This window comes from Oncorhynchus masou, chromosome 22 (assembly GCF_036934945.1).
Source record: "Oncorhynchus masou masou isolate Uvic2021 chromosome 22, UVic_Omas_1.1, whole genome shotgun sequence".
Taxonomy (NCBI): domain Eukaryota; kingdom Metazoa; phylum Chordata; class Actinopteri; order Salmoniformes; family Salmonidae; genus Oncorhynchus; species Oncorhynchus masou.
Window position 1 is genome coordinate 51,206,126 of NC_088233.1, and position 18,572 is coordinate 51,224,697.

The window sequence follows — 18,572 nt, forward strand, 5'->3', positions numbered from 1 at the left end:
GTACTCTATATCATCTACTGCATCCTTATGTAATACATGTATCACTAGCCACTTTAACTATGCCACTTTGTTTACATACTCATCTCATATGTATATACTGTACTCGATACCATCTATTGTATCTTGCCTATGCTGCCCTGTACCATCACTCATTCATATATCTTTATGTACATATTCTTTATCCCCTTACACTTGTGTGTATAAGACAGTAGTTTTGGAATTGTTAGTTAGATTACTTGTTGGTTATTACTGCATTGTCGGAACTAGAAGCACAAGCATTTCGCTACACTCGTATTAATATCTGCTAACCATGTGTATCTGACAAATAAAATTTGATTTGATTTAATTAGGCATTTCTCTGCAGTACAGATCAGGGACCCATGATGAAATTCCATTACTGCAGTTTTGTTACCGGGTGTAAATCCACTTCACTTACTGTAGTTCAATAACCAAAATATATTAACTCAATGTGTCATGTCACAGCTGACACCCCATTCTTTCTGCAGACATCATTGCATCTTAATTTGGATAATATACACTATAATATGTATACAGTACCAGTCAAAAGTTTGGAACCTACTCATTAAAGGGTTTTTGTTTATTTTTACTATTTTCTACATTGTAGAATAACAGTGAAGACATCAACTATGAAATAACACATATGGAATCATGTAGAAACCAAAAAGGTTTTTAACAAATCTAAACATATTTAATATTTGAGCTTCTTCAAAGCAGCCACCCTTTGCCTGGGGGGTGGCAGGTAGCCTAGTGGCTAGAGCGTTGGAATAGTAACCAAAAGGTAGTAAGATCAATTCCCCGAGCTGACAAGGTAAACATCTGTCGTTCTGCCCCTGAACATGGCAGTTAACCCACTGTTCCGAGGCAGTCATTGAAAATAAGAATTTGTTCTTAACTGACTTGCCTGATAAAATAAAAAAATGCCTTGATGACAGCTTTGCACACCTGGAATGCTTTTCCAACAGTCTTAAAGGAGTTCCCACATATGCTGAGCCATTGTTGGTTGCTTTTTCTTCACTCTGCAGTCCATCTCATCCCAAACCATCTCAATTGGGTTGAGGTCGGGTGATTTTGGAGGCCAGGTGCAGCACTCCATCTGATGCAGCACTCCATCACTCTCTTTCTTGGTCAAATAGACCTTATACAGCCTTATACAGCCTGGAGGTGTGTTGAAAACAAATTATAGTCCTACTATGCGCAAATCAGATGGGACGGAATATTGCTGCAGAATGCTGTGTGCCTTGAATTCTAAATAAATCAGACAGTGTCGCCAGCAAATATTGTAAATATTGTAAATATATTATGATCTTAGTTCACTAAAGTTTATTGCTACATACCGGCCGCCAACCTGTCTTCTTTCTTTCGGTTACCTGCCATTTAGGGGCCTGCCTTCTCACCAGTGGAGCATAACTGTAATATTGTCAGTTATCTAAAATGTACGCTTAATCCAGTATAAACTAATGTACAGAATTTATTACACAACTAATGCTCTTAACCGCTAGGCTACCTGCCGCTTAGGTAAAGGAGTGCAAAAGGGGCAAACCAAACAGGTGAGTCAAGATAAAAGGCTTTGTTTCACAATTTAAAAAGGGCGAGCTACAGTAAACAGCAGTCTAGCACTTCCAACATCTGTCATGCCAAATGGAGCATTGGCTCTGCAGCTCTTAACTAACTGACTAAACGAGGCGACAGGTGCAACACATTCTGACCAACGAGGAAGACTCCAATCACACCCAAATTGAACCAACCTTGAATTCGAAAACTAAAGCGTGCAAAACTCATAGCATCATTAGCTGGATAGTATAATGTACTGCATACTAAATATGCAGTACATTATTCAATCCAGGAGATGGAGGAGTTGTATAAATAGGCACAGTCTACGAATCGCCAGTGTTGCCTCTGCAGGCACAGTTGCCTCTCTACAGGCTCTTGTCTGGTTGCTGTCCAGAAAGTATGAGGAATTGGGTGATGTGCAAATGGAATTCATGGGCAGAATTTCTGGCAACAGTATATTATAACTGATTTACAAATGCACACCTTGCTGTCCACTTAGTAAACTGTGATCAGATCAGAATTATTATTTTTTTTTACTTAAAGGGTAGGTAACATTAATGTAACAAATATGTAACATATAGATTTGCATTAGTATACACATCAAAAGTCAGACTGCAAAGTTACACCTCACTTTTCTATTTTTCAAGTTAATACATAAAACCGATCATGTTTTTCCAGGGTGTGATGTAATATGGAGGACCCAGCAAGCTAGCCTATTGCCTATAATGTAAACCCCAATATAAATAACTTCAAATGTATAACTTCAAATAAAATAAAATAATTTGCACTCATTACTACAGGTTTCAATTACATTTTCAGCCAACTTACAGGCAAATACTTTATAAATGTATTGTTACAAATCAACTTGCAAGGTTGCTAGCCAACTAGCCTGCTAACGTTATCCTATTAGCCTGAGAATGCTACGTTAACACTGCATGAGTTAGCCAGCTGCTATTAACATCTAGCTTACAGCTACATTAAAGTAAACCAATGTTTTGGAAATACACAATGCCATCTAACCAGTTATCAAAGAACGTTAGCCAGTCAAATAACATTAGCTTTTTAGCCAACTATCTATTAGCCTAGCCAGCCACCATTGCTATGGTTGGCAAGTTAAACCCAACTACTGGAGACCAGCTAGAACACAACTAACACAACTAAAACATAACGCATTTTAAAAGCAAAGAGAGAGCAGAGACTTACAGATTGATGTTTGGGGCCCATGCGATGGTAAAACTTTAAAAGAGTGCAGGCTGAGTTAGCTACCAAAGCAAAGGGGAGGCGGGAAATTCAGAGCTCCGAGACAGGATTGTGATGAGGCACAGGTCTGATGAAGGGTGCCAAAAAATGTCTGCACAGTGGCCTCCACCATTCTTAAATGTAAGAAGTTTGGAACCACCAAGACTCTTCCTATAGCTGGCTCCCCAGCAAACTGAGCAATCGGGGGAGATGATAAGCGAGGCAACCTAGAACCCGATGGCCACTCTGAATGAGCTCCAGAGTTCCTTTGTGGAGATTTGAGAACGTTCCAGAAGGACAACCATGTCTGCAACACTCCGCCAAATCAGGCCTTTTTGGCAGAGTGGCCAGATGGAAGCCACTCTTCAGTAAAAGGCACATGACAGCCCGCTTGTAGTTTTCCAAAGGCACCTAAAGTACTCATACATAAGAAACAAGATTCTCTGGTCTGATGAAACCAAGATTGAACTCTTTGGCCTGAATGCCAAGCGTCACGTCTGGAGGAAACCTGGCAACATCTCTACTGTGAAGCATGGAGGTAGCAGCATCATGCTGTGGGGATGTTATTCGGCGGCAGGAACTGGGAGATTAGCCAGGATCGAGGGAAAGATGAACGGAGCAAAGTACAGAGAGATCCTTGATAAAAACCTGCTCCAGAGTGCTCAGGACCTCAGACCAGGGTGAAGGTTCAACTTCCAACAGGACAAAGACCTTAAGCACACAGCCAAGACAATGCAGGAGTGGCTTCGGGGCAAGTCTCCGAATGCCCTTGAGTGGCCCATCCAGAGCCCAGACTTGAACCTGATTGGAGAGACCTGTAAATAGCTGTACAGCGCCCCTCCTGTAAAGCACTGGAATCTTTTTTCCCCACTCCAAAAAAAACACTTTATGAGACCTCTTGCCAGGATATGAGAGGTGTTGTATTCTCTCTCTTCAGGTGTCTGGTGAGTCATAAAGGTACCCACGAAAGGCATATCCATTGTCACTCAAAGCTGGGACCGAGAGACTGAAAAACAGCTTCTATCTCAAGGTCATCAGACTGGTATTGTCACTCCTGCTCCCGCTCTCCCTCTCTGGATTCTCGAGGGCGCCAGGCTGCCCTTCATTACGCACACCTGTCATTACACATAGCAGCGATCATTGGACTCACCTGGACACCTTGCCTTTGTTGATTGCGCCGTCTATAACTGTCTGCTCCCCCATTTGTTCCCTGTGTCTGCATTAATGTTATGTGTTCACGTCCAGATGCTGTCCTGTCCTGTTCCATGTCCATCGCCATTAAATGTTCACTCGTCTCGTCTCTACTGTAAGGGTTGACGCTGGTAAACAGCCATCACTAACACGGAGAGGCTGTTGCCTACACACGGACTTTTAAATTAATCACCAGTCACTTTAATAAGGTCACTTTAATATTTACATATTTTGCATCACTCATCTCATACTGTATGTGTACACTGTATTTTATACCATCTATTGCATCTTGCCTATGCCGCTTTATCATTGCTCATCCATATATTTATGTCTATATTCCTTTTCTTAGATTTGTGTGTATTAGGTAGTTGTTGTGGAATTGTTAGATTACATGTTAGATATTGCTGCACTGTCGGAACTAGAAGCACAAGCATTTCGCTACACTCACAAAAACATCTGCTAACCATGTGTATGTGACCAATAACATTTGATTTGAGTAGGTGGCCTTCATTTGCTCCCCTTTCCAGCGTTGCACACAGTTGACGATCGTCAAAGATTCTGCTGTCAAGGGTAGATCCTGGCCATCTAGCTTCAATGTTGGTGAGCTGACCTTTGTCATCACAGACAGCCTGCACGTTGATGGAGACCTTTCCGATCACGGAATAGTTCTCCATTCTCGCAACCAGGGTTGGGTATAGGAATGTGTGTACATTCTATTGCCCCTAGTACACCTGGGAATTTAGCTCTCCTGTAAAATCTAGCTGCTGTTTCCTCTGTAGGATTGAACCTTATGTACTGATTCTTCAGACCGGCAATAGCACTGGTCACACTGACTACAATCCTGTAGACAGTTGACCTGTGGAGTCCAAAAAAGTCCCCATCCACCATCTGGAATCATCCAATTGAGTAGAACCGTAGGGTCACCAGGAGCTGAAGTAGTGGGGGTACAGCCAAGTTCCTATCACTCCCATGCTTACTGGTTGGTCCAACCTTTCTTTCCAGTTGCATTACAGAGTCCTTAGGAGAAGCGATATCTGCTTGAAAACTCATCATTATCATAAAACTCAACAGGATTCAATGTCTCTCAAAATATTATCTGAGGAACTCTGTCATTTTGGACTCTCCACAGTAGATATGCTGCCATTGTATCAGTTAAACGACCTCAAGTTTAGAATGAATCTCCAATCTAAGTTCATCTTAAATTGAGCAACAGGTTTAAAATGAATCTAGGTTTAATGTGAACCTAATTTAGAGGAAGGATTTAATTACAATTAATTTAAAACTAGGTTTAACATTTGGTGCAACAAGATTAATAGATAAACCTTGATTTAACCCCATTTGAGTTAATCCATGTTGGTGCAACCCACCCTATGACTTTGTGGCTATCCCAGCTAGTGACCACTGCAATGCTGCCTCCAGAATAAGATTCATGATGAAAAACACTAACCTTTGTGGAACGGCTGCCTTCCAGACCCTGGGTGATGGGACCAGAAATAATTTTAAGGTTAAACATATGTGTTAAAGATTCTGCAATCAGAGGAACAGAAAGCTGCAGCAAGAAACGATTAAGAAAATCAGCCTCAGTGGATTTTTTTGGTTTTTACAAGAAATCTTGTGCAAGGCGTAAAGCACATCACAAGTAGAAAGTTGTTGAAATGAAAACAAAGCCAACTAGAGTTTGGGATAGGGTCGGCAGTTGACTGGCTGACCAAGGTCAATTAAACCAACATTTCTTTAAAATGAAAGCCTGCTGAGATACATTGCTGACTAAAATCATCACATCACATTTTTCTCCATAATGATGCCAGAGTCTCAAATCAAATCAAATCTTATTGGTCACATACACATGGTTAGTTATTGCAAGTGGAGCGAAAAGCTAGATCCAACAGTGCAGCAGTATCTAACAGGTAAAATCTTACAATTACACAACAAAACCTAATACACACAATCTAGTAAAAGGAATGGGATAAGAATATATAAATATATGGATGAGCAGTGACAGAGCGGCTAAGATGCAATAGATATGTACTGTATACTACACTATGAGAAAAGTAATGTAAGATATGTAAACATTCTTAAAAAGTGGCTAAAAAGTGTCTAAAAAAGCTGTTTTTCAATCTCTCAGCATTGATGTACCTCTACTGACCTGGCCTTTTGGATGGAAGCGGGGTGAACAGGCAGTGGCTTGGGTGATTATTGTCCTTGATGATCTTTTTTGCCTTCCTGTGACATCGGGTGTTGTAGGTATCCTGGAGGGCAGGTAGTTTGCCCCTGGTGATGCGTTGTGCAGTTGTCGTACCAGGCGGTGATACAGCCCGACAGGTTGCTCTCGATTGTGCACCGAGTCTGACACAACTCAGGGGTTAAAGTTCTCCGTCACAGCGACCAATTTCCGTCATATGGATTCTGGAGAGGTCATTTTTTAGATCAGTGTAGATCTTTGATAAGAAAATATCTGGGGGGATGGGGGTGTGGTTTGGAGATGCCATAGGAGGGAAAGATGTATTCTGACAAGCAGTCAATGCACAACAATTGTTAATTCAATTGTGTGAAAACACTTCTGAAAGCAGTTTTGGCCTTTGTTAAAAACAAATTGCTTGGCATAGCTAATTGCTTGGCATAGTTAATTGCTTGGCATAGTTAATTGCATGGCATAGTTTTACCAATGCAGTTTTTCCAACTGGAGTTTCAGGCATAGTTTAGGTGCAGCTGCGCAACAGAGCCCTTCTAAAGGGGCAATGTCATCTTAAAAATGGCAATAACATACTTTGTAATAGAAACAAACAAAAATATTTATATATTTCATATTTACAATAAAATAATAAATCAGGATGTTGTGTTGTGTGGGGTAAATGCAGATGGACAAATCATTCTTCAGCCTCTGTATATTTTATAGCCACTATGCTTCATCAGTTGGGCTACAGGTGGTAATGCTTATTGCTAATAGCACATCTGATAATATAGACCATGCATAGGATATATGCATGTTCCAATATGTTCCAAATATTTTAACATTAATTTTTACAATATATTTTTGGGCCCATTTCTGGAGGTGGAAATTATATATTTAGATGGTGTCAGTATAATTTTATTTTCATAAATTTGTGTGTAGAATGTCCTTTTTATAAAGTCACCAGAACTGAGCTTCTCAGTCCTTCCTGAGCAAGGGGACTGGAATTGGTCAAACTTGCAGTTTAATACACGTACAAAACAATGCTCTTCCCCAAAAAGCATGATGGTCATGACTTTCTTACGTGAAAGGGGAGGTTAACTTGGCCCCAGACAATCGATCTGAGATGGACTTAAATTTCAGTCATGGGATTTGTTTATGCTTTAACCCCTACACAACTTGCTTAGCCAGGGAAGGACAGGATGCATTAACTGTTTTCCCAAAAAATATTGATGGATCACCAGCAGAGTCTGAGATATAAATTAGAAAGTAACTAGATTTAGCTTTCTTGATTGAGGAAGTGCATCTTATTCTCAATAGCCTGAAAATCTGCCAATCAGCGACAAAGTATTTTTGGGGGGCCTTTGCCCAGGCCTGATTTCTCATCATAACAAGATCTGAAAGTTCTATCGAGAACCAAGGATGTTTTAAATATATTTTACTCTAATGCATTTAAAGGGAGCATGTTTGTCTGCCAGAGAGATAGAAATAGATGAGAACAATTCTATAGCCAATTCAGGGTCAGGCATGTAGTTAATTGAGGAAAGTCATGTGTCTCTTCATTATTATACAAGGCCCAGTGTTCATCTGTTTGGTATCTTTAATGCATGCAATAGGACAGAGATCACTGAGATCATTAGCAAAGACACCAATGGACAGGTACTTGTGGGGACTATTTGTCAGAATTAGGTCAATCGTGAGGAGTTTGATAGATTTTTTTTTTACATTCATCCGTGTGGGTATTGCAATCAGTTGAGTCGGGTTAAAGTCCAGACAAATTGTTTTTTTAAATGGTCTGAGATCTAAATGGTCTTAAAAAAATCCCTTAAGACGACTAATTCAGATGACAGAAAAGGAATATTTCCCCCATACCCACACGGCTCAGGCAGGGATTTATAATATGTTATTTATTCAAGGGGAACCCAATTGAGACTAGTGTCTCATTTACAAATGGTGCCCTGAGGACAAAATGTTTTCCATCAATACAAGAACAAAAGATAAAAAACTACAAGACAGCTATAAATACATTACATCAGGTTATTACAACAAGTTATAATAATCAATTGAAACAACTGCACACTTCAGTAAATTCATTGAACTTGTAACGGTTTTCGTCGTCTGAAGAAGAGGAATCGGACCAAAGCGCAGCGTGGTAAGTGTTCATGCTTTTTATTGAAACTGAACACTACAACAAAAATAACAAGAGAATAACCGAAACAGTCCTGTAAGGTGCAAAACACTAAACAGAAAATAACTACACACAAAAACAATGTGGGAAAAGCTACCTAAGTATGGTTCCCAATCAGAGACAATGATAGACAGCTGTCCCTGATTGAGAACCATACCCAGCCAAAACAAAGAAATGCAAAAACATAGAATGCCCACCCAAATCACACCCTGACCAAACCAAAATAGAGACGTAAAAAGCTCTAAGGTCAGGGCGTGACAGAACTACAGAGTTTTAAACTGCCCTATTGGCACCAGTGAATCCAGGTGCAATTTGTTTTGTAAGGCATTCTATAACTGTGGTGCGTTAAAACTAAAAGGCAGATTTACCAAACTTTCTGGAGACAAGCAATTATCCAACCCTGCGAACGGGTTAGGTATTTCATATTTATATATTTCAACGGGGAAGTGAGGTGTGTTGGAAGTTTGTGAACCAGAGCTTTGAAAACAAGAAGAGAGTAAGGAAGTGATCTATGGGATTTTAGTGAGGTCCACCCGACCTTCTGATAGAGGATGCAGTGATGAGTATTAAAACTGTCACCTGTAATAAAGTGAAGGGCGCTATGGTATGTTTCCAAAGTTAAGAGTAGTGGCTGCTGCATTCTGATAAATGATGTCACCTTAGTCAAGAACTGGCGGGAAAGTTGACTGTACAATCTGCTTCCTGCTGTTCATGGAGAGGTAAGTTCTATTTAAAAACAACAACAAAAAACCAGAAGGGAATAGAGAAGTGTTTATTAATGATGGGTTGTATTCAACTAGAGAAGTGTTCCAAGCCTTCGGACCAGTGACATCAATTAGTGACGAGTGATATTAATAGGGTCTGGCAGGTTCCATAGCCCCCCTCGCACCCCTTCCTTTCTTAGCAGGTCCCATTAATTGCTGGCTCATTAGAGGGGTCCAGTGAATGGGACACTCCTCACAGTGAACCAATCAGACCTTCAAACAATATGGGACAAACCACTCATGCAAAATATGGGGGTGTCAAGACTCAAGAGAAGACCCAGATGCAGACATTATCGAAGTAACAAAAGTTTATTACAAAAAGAGGGGAGCAGGCAAATGACAGGTCAAGGGCAGACAGAGGTCAATAATACAGGGTGGTGTGACAATGTAGAGAACGGCTGGCAGGCAGAATGGTCAAAACCAGGAAAACTAGAAAATATGAACAGAGAAAGACAGGAGCGTGGGAAAACGCTGGTAGGCTTGACGAAACAAACCTGACAACACACAAACAGAGAACACAGGTATAAATACACTGGGGATAATGGGGAAGATGGGCGACCCTTGGAGTGGGGTGGAGACAAAGGACTATGAGACAGGTTTAATCCTAGACACATGAATAGTGGGATACAGTTGAAGTCGGAAGTTTACATACACCTTAGCCAAATACATTTAAACTCAGTTTTTCACAATTCCTGACATTTAATTATAGTAAACATTAAATTAAAAACTCAATTGGTATTTGGTAGCATTGCCAATACATTGTTTAACTTGGGTCAAACGTTTTGGGTAGCCTTCCACAAGCTTCCCACAATAAGTTCCTCCTGACAGAGCTGGTGTAACTGAGTCAGGTTTGTAGGCCTCCTTGCTCGCACATTTTTTTTTTCAGTTTTCAGTTCCCACAAATTTTCTATAGGATTGAGGTCAGGGCTTTGTGATGGCCACTCCAAAACATTGACTTTGTTGTCCTTAAACCATTTTGCCACAAGTTTGGAAGTATGCTTGGGGTCATTGTCCATTTGGAAGACCCCTTTGTGACCAAGATTTAACTACCTGACGTATGTCTTGAGATGTTGCTTCAATATATCCACACAATTTTCCTTCCACATGAAAGCCATCTATTTTGTGAAGTGCACCAGACCCTCCTGCAGCAAAGCACCCCCACAACATGATGCTGCCACCCCCGTGCTTCACAATTGTAATGGTGTTCCTCGGCTTGCAAGCCTCCCCCTTTCCCTCCAAACATAATGATGGCCATCATGGCCAAACAGTTCTATTTTTGTTTCATCAGACCAGAGGACATTTCTCCAAAAAGTACGATCTTTGTTCTCATGTGCAGCGGAAAACCGTAGTCTGTTTTTTTATGGCGGTTTTGGAGCAGTGGCTTCTTTCCTGCTGAGTGGCCTTTCAGGTTGTCGATATTGGACTCGTTTTAAAGTGGATATACACTGCTCAAAAAGGGAACACTAAAATAACACATCCTAGATCTGAATGAATGAAATATTCTTATTAAATACTTTTTTCTTTACATAGTTGAATGTGCTGACACAAAATCACACAAAAATTACGAATTAAAATCAAATTTATCAACCCATGGAGGTCTGGATTTGGAGTCACACTCAAAATTAAAGAGGAAAACCACACTAAAGGCTGATCCAACTTTGATGTAATGTCCTTAAAATAAGTCAAAATGAGGCTCAGTAGTGTGTGTGGCCTCCACGTTCCTGTATGACCTCCCTACAACGCCTGGGTATGCTCCTGATGAGGTGGCGGGTGGTCTCCTGAGGTATCTCCTCCCAGACCTGGACAAAAGCATCCGCCAACTCCTGGACAGTCTGTGGTGCAACGTGGCGTTGGTGGATGGAACGAGACATGATGTCCCAGATGTGCTGAATTGGATTCAGGTCTGGGAAACGGGCAGGCCAGTCCATAGCATCAATGCCTTCCTCTTGCAGGAACTGCTGACACACTCCAGCCACATGAGGTCTAGCATTGTTTTGCATTAGGAGGAACCCAGGGCCAACCGCACCAGCATATGGTCTCGCAAGGGGTCTGAGGATCTCATCTCGGTACCTAATGGCAGTCAGGCTACCTCTGGCGAGCACATGGAGGGCTGTGCGGCCCCCCAAAGAAATGCCACCCCACGACTGACCCACCACCAAACCGGTCATGCTGGAGGATGTTGCAGGCAGCAGAACGTTCTCCACGGCATCTCCAGACTCTGTCACGTCTGTCACATGTGCTCAGTGTGAACCTGCTTTCATCTGTGAAGAGCACAGGGCGCCAGTGGCGAATTTGCCAATCTTGTTGTTCTCTGGCAAATGCCAAAAGTTCAGCACGGTGTTGGGCTGTAAGCACAACCCCCACCTGTGGACGTCGGGCCCTCATACCACCCTCATGCAGTCTGACCGTTTGAGCTGACACATGCACATTTGTGGCCTGCTGGAGGTAATTTTGCAGGGCTCTGGCAGTGCTCCTACTTACACAAAGGCGGCGGTAGCAGTCCTGCTGCTGGGTTGTTGCCTTCCTACGGCCTCCTCCACGTCTCCTGATGTACTGGCCTGTCTCCTGGTAGCGCCTCCATGCTCTGGACACTACACTGACAGACACAGCAAACCTTCTTGCCACAGCTCGCATTGATGTGCCATCCTGGATGAGCTGCACTACCTGAGCCACTTGTGTGGGTTGTAGACTCCGTCTCATGCTACCACTAGAGTGAAAGCACCGCCAGCATTCAAAAGTGACCAAAACATCAGCCAGGAAACATAGGAACTGAGAAGTGGTCTGTGGTCTCCACCTGCAGAACCACTCCTTTATTGGGGGTGTCTTGCTAATTGCCTATAATTTCCACCTGTTGTCTATTCCATTTGCACAACAGCATGTGAACTTGATTGTCAATCAGTGTTGCTTCCTAAGTGGACAGTTTGATTTCACAGAAGTGTGATTGACTTGGAGTTACATTGTGTTGTTTAAGTGTTCCCTTTATTTTTTGAGCAGTGTAGATACTTTGTTACCTGTTTCCTTCAGCATCTTCACAAGGTCCTTTGCTGTTGTTCTGGTATTGATTTGCACTTTTCGCAAAGTACATTCATCTCTAGGAGACAGAACGCATCTCCTTCCTCAGCAGGATGACGGCTGCGTGGTCCCATGGTGTTTATACTTGCCTACTATTGTTTGTACAGATGAACGTGGTACCTTCAGGCATTTGGAAATTGCTCCCAAGGTTGAACCAGACTTGTGGAGGTCTACAATTTTTCGCTGAGGTCTTGGCTGACTTCTTTTGATTTTCCCATGATGTCAAGCAACAAGCCCCTGAGTTTGAAGGTAGGCCTTGAAATACACCCACAGGTACTCCTCCAATTGATTCAAATGATGTCAATTAGCCTATCAGAAGCGTCTAAAGCCATGACATAATTTTCTGGAATTTTCCAAGCTGTTTAACGGCACAGTCAACTTTTGTGTATGTAAACTTCTGACTCACTGGAATTGTGACAGTGAATTATAAGTGAATTAATCTGTCTGTAAACGATTGTTGGAAAATGACTTGTGTCCTAGATGTCCTAACCGACTTGCCAAAACTATAGTTCGTTAACAAGAAATTTGTGGAGTGGTTGAAAAATTAGTTTTAATGACTCCAACCTAAGTGTATGTAAACTTCTGAATTCAACTGTATATACGGAGGGTACGGGGCAACAAAAGACGAACAGCAGAGGGGCTAATGATCTTGGAGATGGGTAAAGGGCCGATAAAACAGGGGGAAAGTTTGAGGGACTCCACCCGGTGGGGCAGACCTCGGGTGGACAGCCATACCCTCTGCCCGAGACGATACCAGGGAGCTGTGGTCTGGTGGCGGTCCGCTTGTCGCCGATACCTGGAGGTCATCTTGAGAAGAGCTGACTGGGCTCTCTTCCAGGTACGGCGAAAGCAGCGGACAAACATCTGAGTTGAGGGTATGCAGACCTCTTCTCAGTGAATTTGGTGATGTTTCCCCCCCCCTGTTCAGAGAAATTAGTCTTTGAAGTTGCTTTAACCCATCCTACATCCTGATATTACCAGGTTATCACCACTACATGGTGCTGTTCGAGGTGATTTCTTTTTTTAAAGAAACCCACCACTTCCCCCTCATTGTTAAAGGGATAGTTCACCCAAATTACTAAATCATATATTGGTTTCCTTAACCTGTTAGCAGTCTATTGACAAGGTATGACAGCAATCCGTGTGTTGGCTATGTGGTCCACTGTTTAAAATGTTAACTTTTTAGCATGTGTGGCACAAATCCAATACAAGTCAATGGTACATATTTTGGCATTTCCACATTATGTCCAAAGTATCTAAAGATTGTGTAACTGAATTTTACTTATAGATAATTTGGATATGAAGTGCGGAAATGCTAATATTAGGTACCATTGATTTGCATTGGATTTGTGCCACAAATGCCCCCAAAAAATTACCATTTGAAACAGTGGCCAGGGAAACAAAACCAAAGCATGGGTTACTGTTATACTTTGTCCCTACACTGGCAAACCAATGTCACTTTGTAATTTGGGTGAACTATCACTTTAACATTGATTTTCTTTGAAAAAAAATCATTTAAATACCATCACCCAAAAGTAGGAATAGCACCATCTAGTGGTCAGCACCTGGTAATATCAGGATGTGGGATGGAACACATACCTAACAACTTCAATTATACATTTCTCTGAACAGGAAAAAAAAAAAAATAAATTCACTGAGAATACATTACATAGGATGAAGAAACAATACTCTGAGCCACAGCTCCATACTACTTGTCATACATAGAGAACTGATACTCTATACTCGTTGTTAGGGTGGGATTGTCGTGAGGTGTTTGTTGGTCCGTCGGAGGCTTTTGATAATTTCTTACTCTTTGTTACTAAAAACTTTGGTCCAAATCGGATGTTAGGTACTATATTTACTGAATATTACATGAGTCCTATAAATTAAAATGTCCAATTTGGGTGCAATAAATTAGCTTACTTTCTCAGAGATCAAATTATATTTCAACAGAATAATGTTGAAGGAATGATAATCTTATCAATTTTAACTTCATAAATGATTTCAGAACAATCTGAGAAGGTGGGTATCATGGCTTGCTGAAATGACATGGAACGACCCTTATGAGAGCATGCATGTTTAGGGTTGCCATATTAGCAGTTCTCAGCACGGGTGAAAACAGACGTGGTACTGTTCTCTTTAAAGAAATGATATACACTGAAAAAAATATTAAAAACACAACATGCAACAATTGCAAAGATTTTGCTGAGTTACAGTTCATACTAGGAAATCAGTCAATTGAAAAAGATGCATTAGGCCCTAATCTATGGACTTCACATGACTGGGCAGGGACGCAGCCATGGGTGGGCCTGGGAGGTCATAGGCCCACCCACTTGGGATCCAGGCCGACCCACTGGGGCCAGGCCCAGCCAATCAGAATCAGTTTTCCCCCACAAAAGGGCTTTATTACAGACAGAAATACTCCTCAGCAGCACCCAATCTCCTCAGACAATCCCGCAAGTGAAGAAGCCGGATGTGTAGGTCATGGGCTGGCATGGTTACATGTGGTCTGCAGTTGTGAGGCCGGTGGACGAACTGCCAAATTCTCTAAAATTACGTTAGTGGTGCTTTATGGTACAGAAATTAACAGATTTCTCTGGCAACAGCTATGGTGGACATTCCTGTAGTCATCATGACAATTGCACGCTCCCTCAACTTGAGGCATCTGTGGCATTGGGTTGTGTGACAAAACTGCACATTTGAGAGTGGCCTTTTATTGTCCCCAGCACAAGGTACACCTGTGTAATGACCGTGTCGTTTAATCAGCTTCTTGATATCCCACACCTGTCAAGTGAATGGATTATCATGACAAAGGCTAAAATGCTCACTAACAGGGAAGTAAACACATTTTTGCACAATATTTGAGAGAAATTCGTTTGTTCTATATATGGAACATTTCTGGGATATTTTATTTCTGCTCATGAAACATGGGACCAACACTTTACATGTTGCGCTTATATTTTTTTCACTGTGACCTGCTGCTGCTGACTATCAGGCAGTGAGCAGGCTGTTATTGAGTAAGTGAATGAGTGGAGGACCGGAAGGGTGCGCATAAGAGCACTTTTTGAGAGAGCACTTTAGCAGGCAGCTGAGTCACGGAGACAGAAGAACAAGCACACACTTTTTTTTACCAGTTATAGGTAGGCTATTTAGATTGTCATTATGATGACAGCTATTTTCAACAGTTTTTCCATAAAACTTATTAACGCGCTTGAACTGATAACCGCGACAAAGCACTGGAAAATGACTTTAGGCCACTAGAGCACAGATAAATAAGCTCAGAGGTGGTGTAAAGAAAACTGCATTCTGATGTCGACTTTATGGAAAACCATATCAATCGAAGGATTTTACGTATGCTCAGTTCTTGGATCTCGAACGGTGCGCGAGAGGAAATTTTAAATGGAAGTTATCGAACTCCCTCGCGTGCTTGTTATGGGGGGAAAAAAGTCCACAATGAAACTGACAATGTGGAGAATGGTTCATTTGCATATGTTGGCCGTCAAGTAGGCTATTTATTTATATTCCATTCGAGGCTACTCTTGCCTACATTTTGATACAATACATTTTTTAAATGACTATATAGCTGGAGTCATTGCAAATCAATTTGTGCCACTTGTGTAGCCTACCTGAAGCTGGCAAACATATTTAATAAAAAGCATATACTATAACTTCAGTTTGTTGTTGTAGCATTGTGTTATTTTGCAATTATTGATGGCCTTGTTTAGTTAAATGAATTGGAAGTTATCAACTGTGATCAAGGTCACAGCTCTATCCCATTTAATGTCAGTGTGGACTTTTCCATGAAATTAGATTTTGGCCTATCAGGGCTTATTGCTGCATCTAGCACAGCAAAGCATGGCAAAGTTAAATTGCAATTGTAAACCCTGATTTTAGTCAGCCTATTGAAATAACAAATCAATCTTGTAATTAGGCCATTTATAACAGTTTGTAGTCTTAACATCTGGCACACTTGCCAAGAAAATAGCTTAACATTTGTTTTTTGAAGTTCGTTCAAGTGTTTCTTGCAGAGATTTCGAGATCCTCTGCCCAACTTTCTGCACTCTCCTGCACATGAGCAAATGGCACTCATTTACAATTATAAACTGGGTGGTTTGAGCCCTGAATGCTGATTGGTTTAAAGCCTTGGTATATCAGACTGTGTACCAACGGGAATAAAAAACGTTTTACTGTTCTAATTACATTTGCAACCAGTTTATAATAGAAATAAAGCACCCCATGGGTTTGTAGTATATGGCCAATATACCATGGCTAATGGAGGTGTTGTCGGACACAGCCTCGCGCCTTATTGCTTAATCATTGCAGTGAAACAAGTTAAAACGACACCCATTGATGGAAAATAATCAGGCGAGTTTAATAAAAAAGGCAAATAATCTTTTGGGACATTCTTAAAACTCGCAAGAATTATTTTGATGGAAAACTTGCTTCTTAGCCTACGTCATTACAAATTACATCAATATTCCTTAATTTGCTCGAAAACGTTATGGAAAAACGGTTTATTGGAGAAACGTGGCAGCTCCTCTCTTTGTGCAAAAAAACCCCAAAACATTTCGGGCTCGTCTTCAGGCCTTGTGGGTTTGTTTTGAGATGTCATTGGGCTAGACATGGCCACACTGGGCATGTTTGTTTGGATTAGCAGACGTCCCCATACCCCTTCAAATTTGTGGATTTGGCTATTTCAGCCACACACGTTGCTGACAGGTGTATAAAATCGAGCACAGAGCATGGCTGCACGGCAGGTAGCCTAGTGGTTAGAGCTTTGGACCTGTAACCGGAATGTTGCTAGATCGAGTCCCCGAGCTTTCGTTGACCCACTATAAATAAGAATTTGTTCTTAACTGACTTGCCTAGTTAAATAATAGGTAAAATAAGTAGACAAACATTGGCAATAGAATGGCCTTACTGAAGAGCTCAGGGACTTTCAACGTGGCACCTGTCCTACCAGTCAAATTTCTGTTCTGCTAGAGCTGCCCCGGTGAACTGTAAGTGCTGTTATTGGGATTTGGAAACGTCTCGGGGCAACAGCGGCTCAGCCGGGAAGTGGTAGGCCACAAGATCACAGAACAGGACCGGAGAGTGCTGAAGAACGTAGTGTGTAAAAAAATAAAATCGCCTGTCCTCATACTTTTGGTCATGTAGTGTACCTAACTTGCAAATCCGGGTTGGTCCTTGTCCGAGTTGAAATAAATTGGCTCGTTCGAGTTGAAACATTGAAAGCAAACAGGCTACATCCTATCATTAGCTAGCAAGTTAATATCCAAGTGCCTGACCTGAATAGACCCTAAATGCTAATGGGCTACAGTTAGCTGTTAGCAAGGTAGCTAGCTAGCGTGAGCCATACGCTGCTTCACCTGACAATCTACAGCACATTACCTTGCTGTATTTAACTAGCTACAGTATCCTTCCCCTTGAATCTGCGTTATGCTCACTAGCATTACCATAGAACGTTGTATAACCAAAAGTCAGAGGAGGGACCAAATCACTATTATCCAAAGGTCCAAATCGAGTTCCACATTAATATTGTCAAGTCCAAGTCGTGCATTCTGAAGTCGTAATAATTAAGTTGAACAAATTCCAAATGCAAGCTTCATAAGTAAAGATCAATTTGAAGCAATTTGGACATACCAAAAGGCCAGTAGGCTTTTGCTACTAATTGCTGCCCCATTCCCAGTGATATTGCAAAGTAAACTGTTCATATTCTTGCCCACCAAACCATTTTTTAACTGCATATTCATTTATGGCAGTCCTCTCTCGCTCTCTCTATAATTTCACGTTTGCGCTGCAACCCGTCCTATTGCTGATTTGCTGTAACAGCTATCTGTTCGCTAGCTCAGCGGTTTTCGAAAACTTTGACCCACCACCCCCAAAAAGATGTGGTTCAAAACTTGAGAACCCTGCACGCGCACATGGACACACAATCGCAGCGCAAATGTATCCTGTCATTACAGCCCTAAACAGTGATGCATTTTCAAACTGCAAGATACAGAAATAAACTGCATTTTAAAGCTTTCATGTTAGCAGTCAATATCAACTAGCGATATCACATTGTCACTTCACTGGAGTCCAGAGCATGCAGGATCATACCTGTATCCAGTGGAGGTTGCAGGATCAGATGGAAAGCATGATCTGTCTCACAAATATCATACATACATTGCCAGAATGTTGCATCTTCATCCCATAAGTAGTCCCTACTGAAGGACATATAGCCAGTACCACCACTGAACAAAAATATAAACCCATGTTCTAGGGAGTTTTTTCCTAGCCCCTGTGCTTCTACACCTGCATTGCTTGCTGTTTGGGGTTTTAGGCTGGGTTTCTGTACAGCACTTTGAGATACCAGCTGATGTAAGAAGGGCTT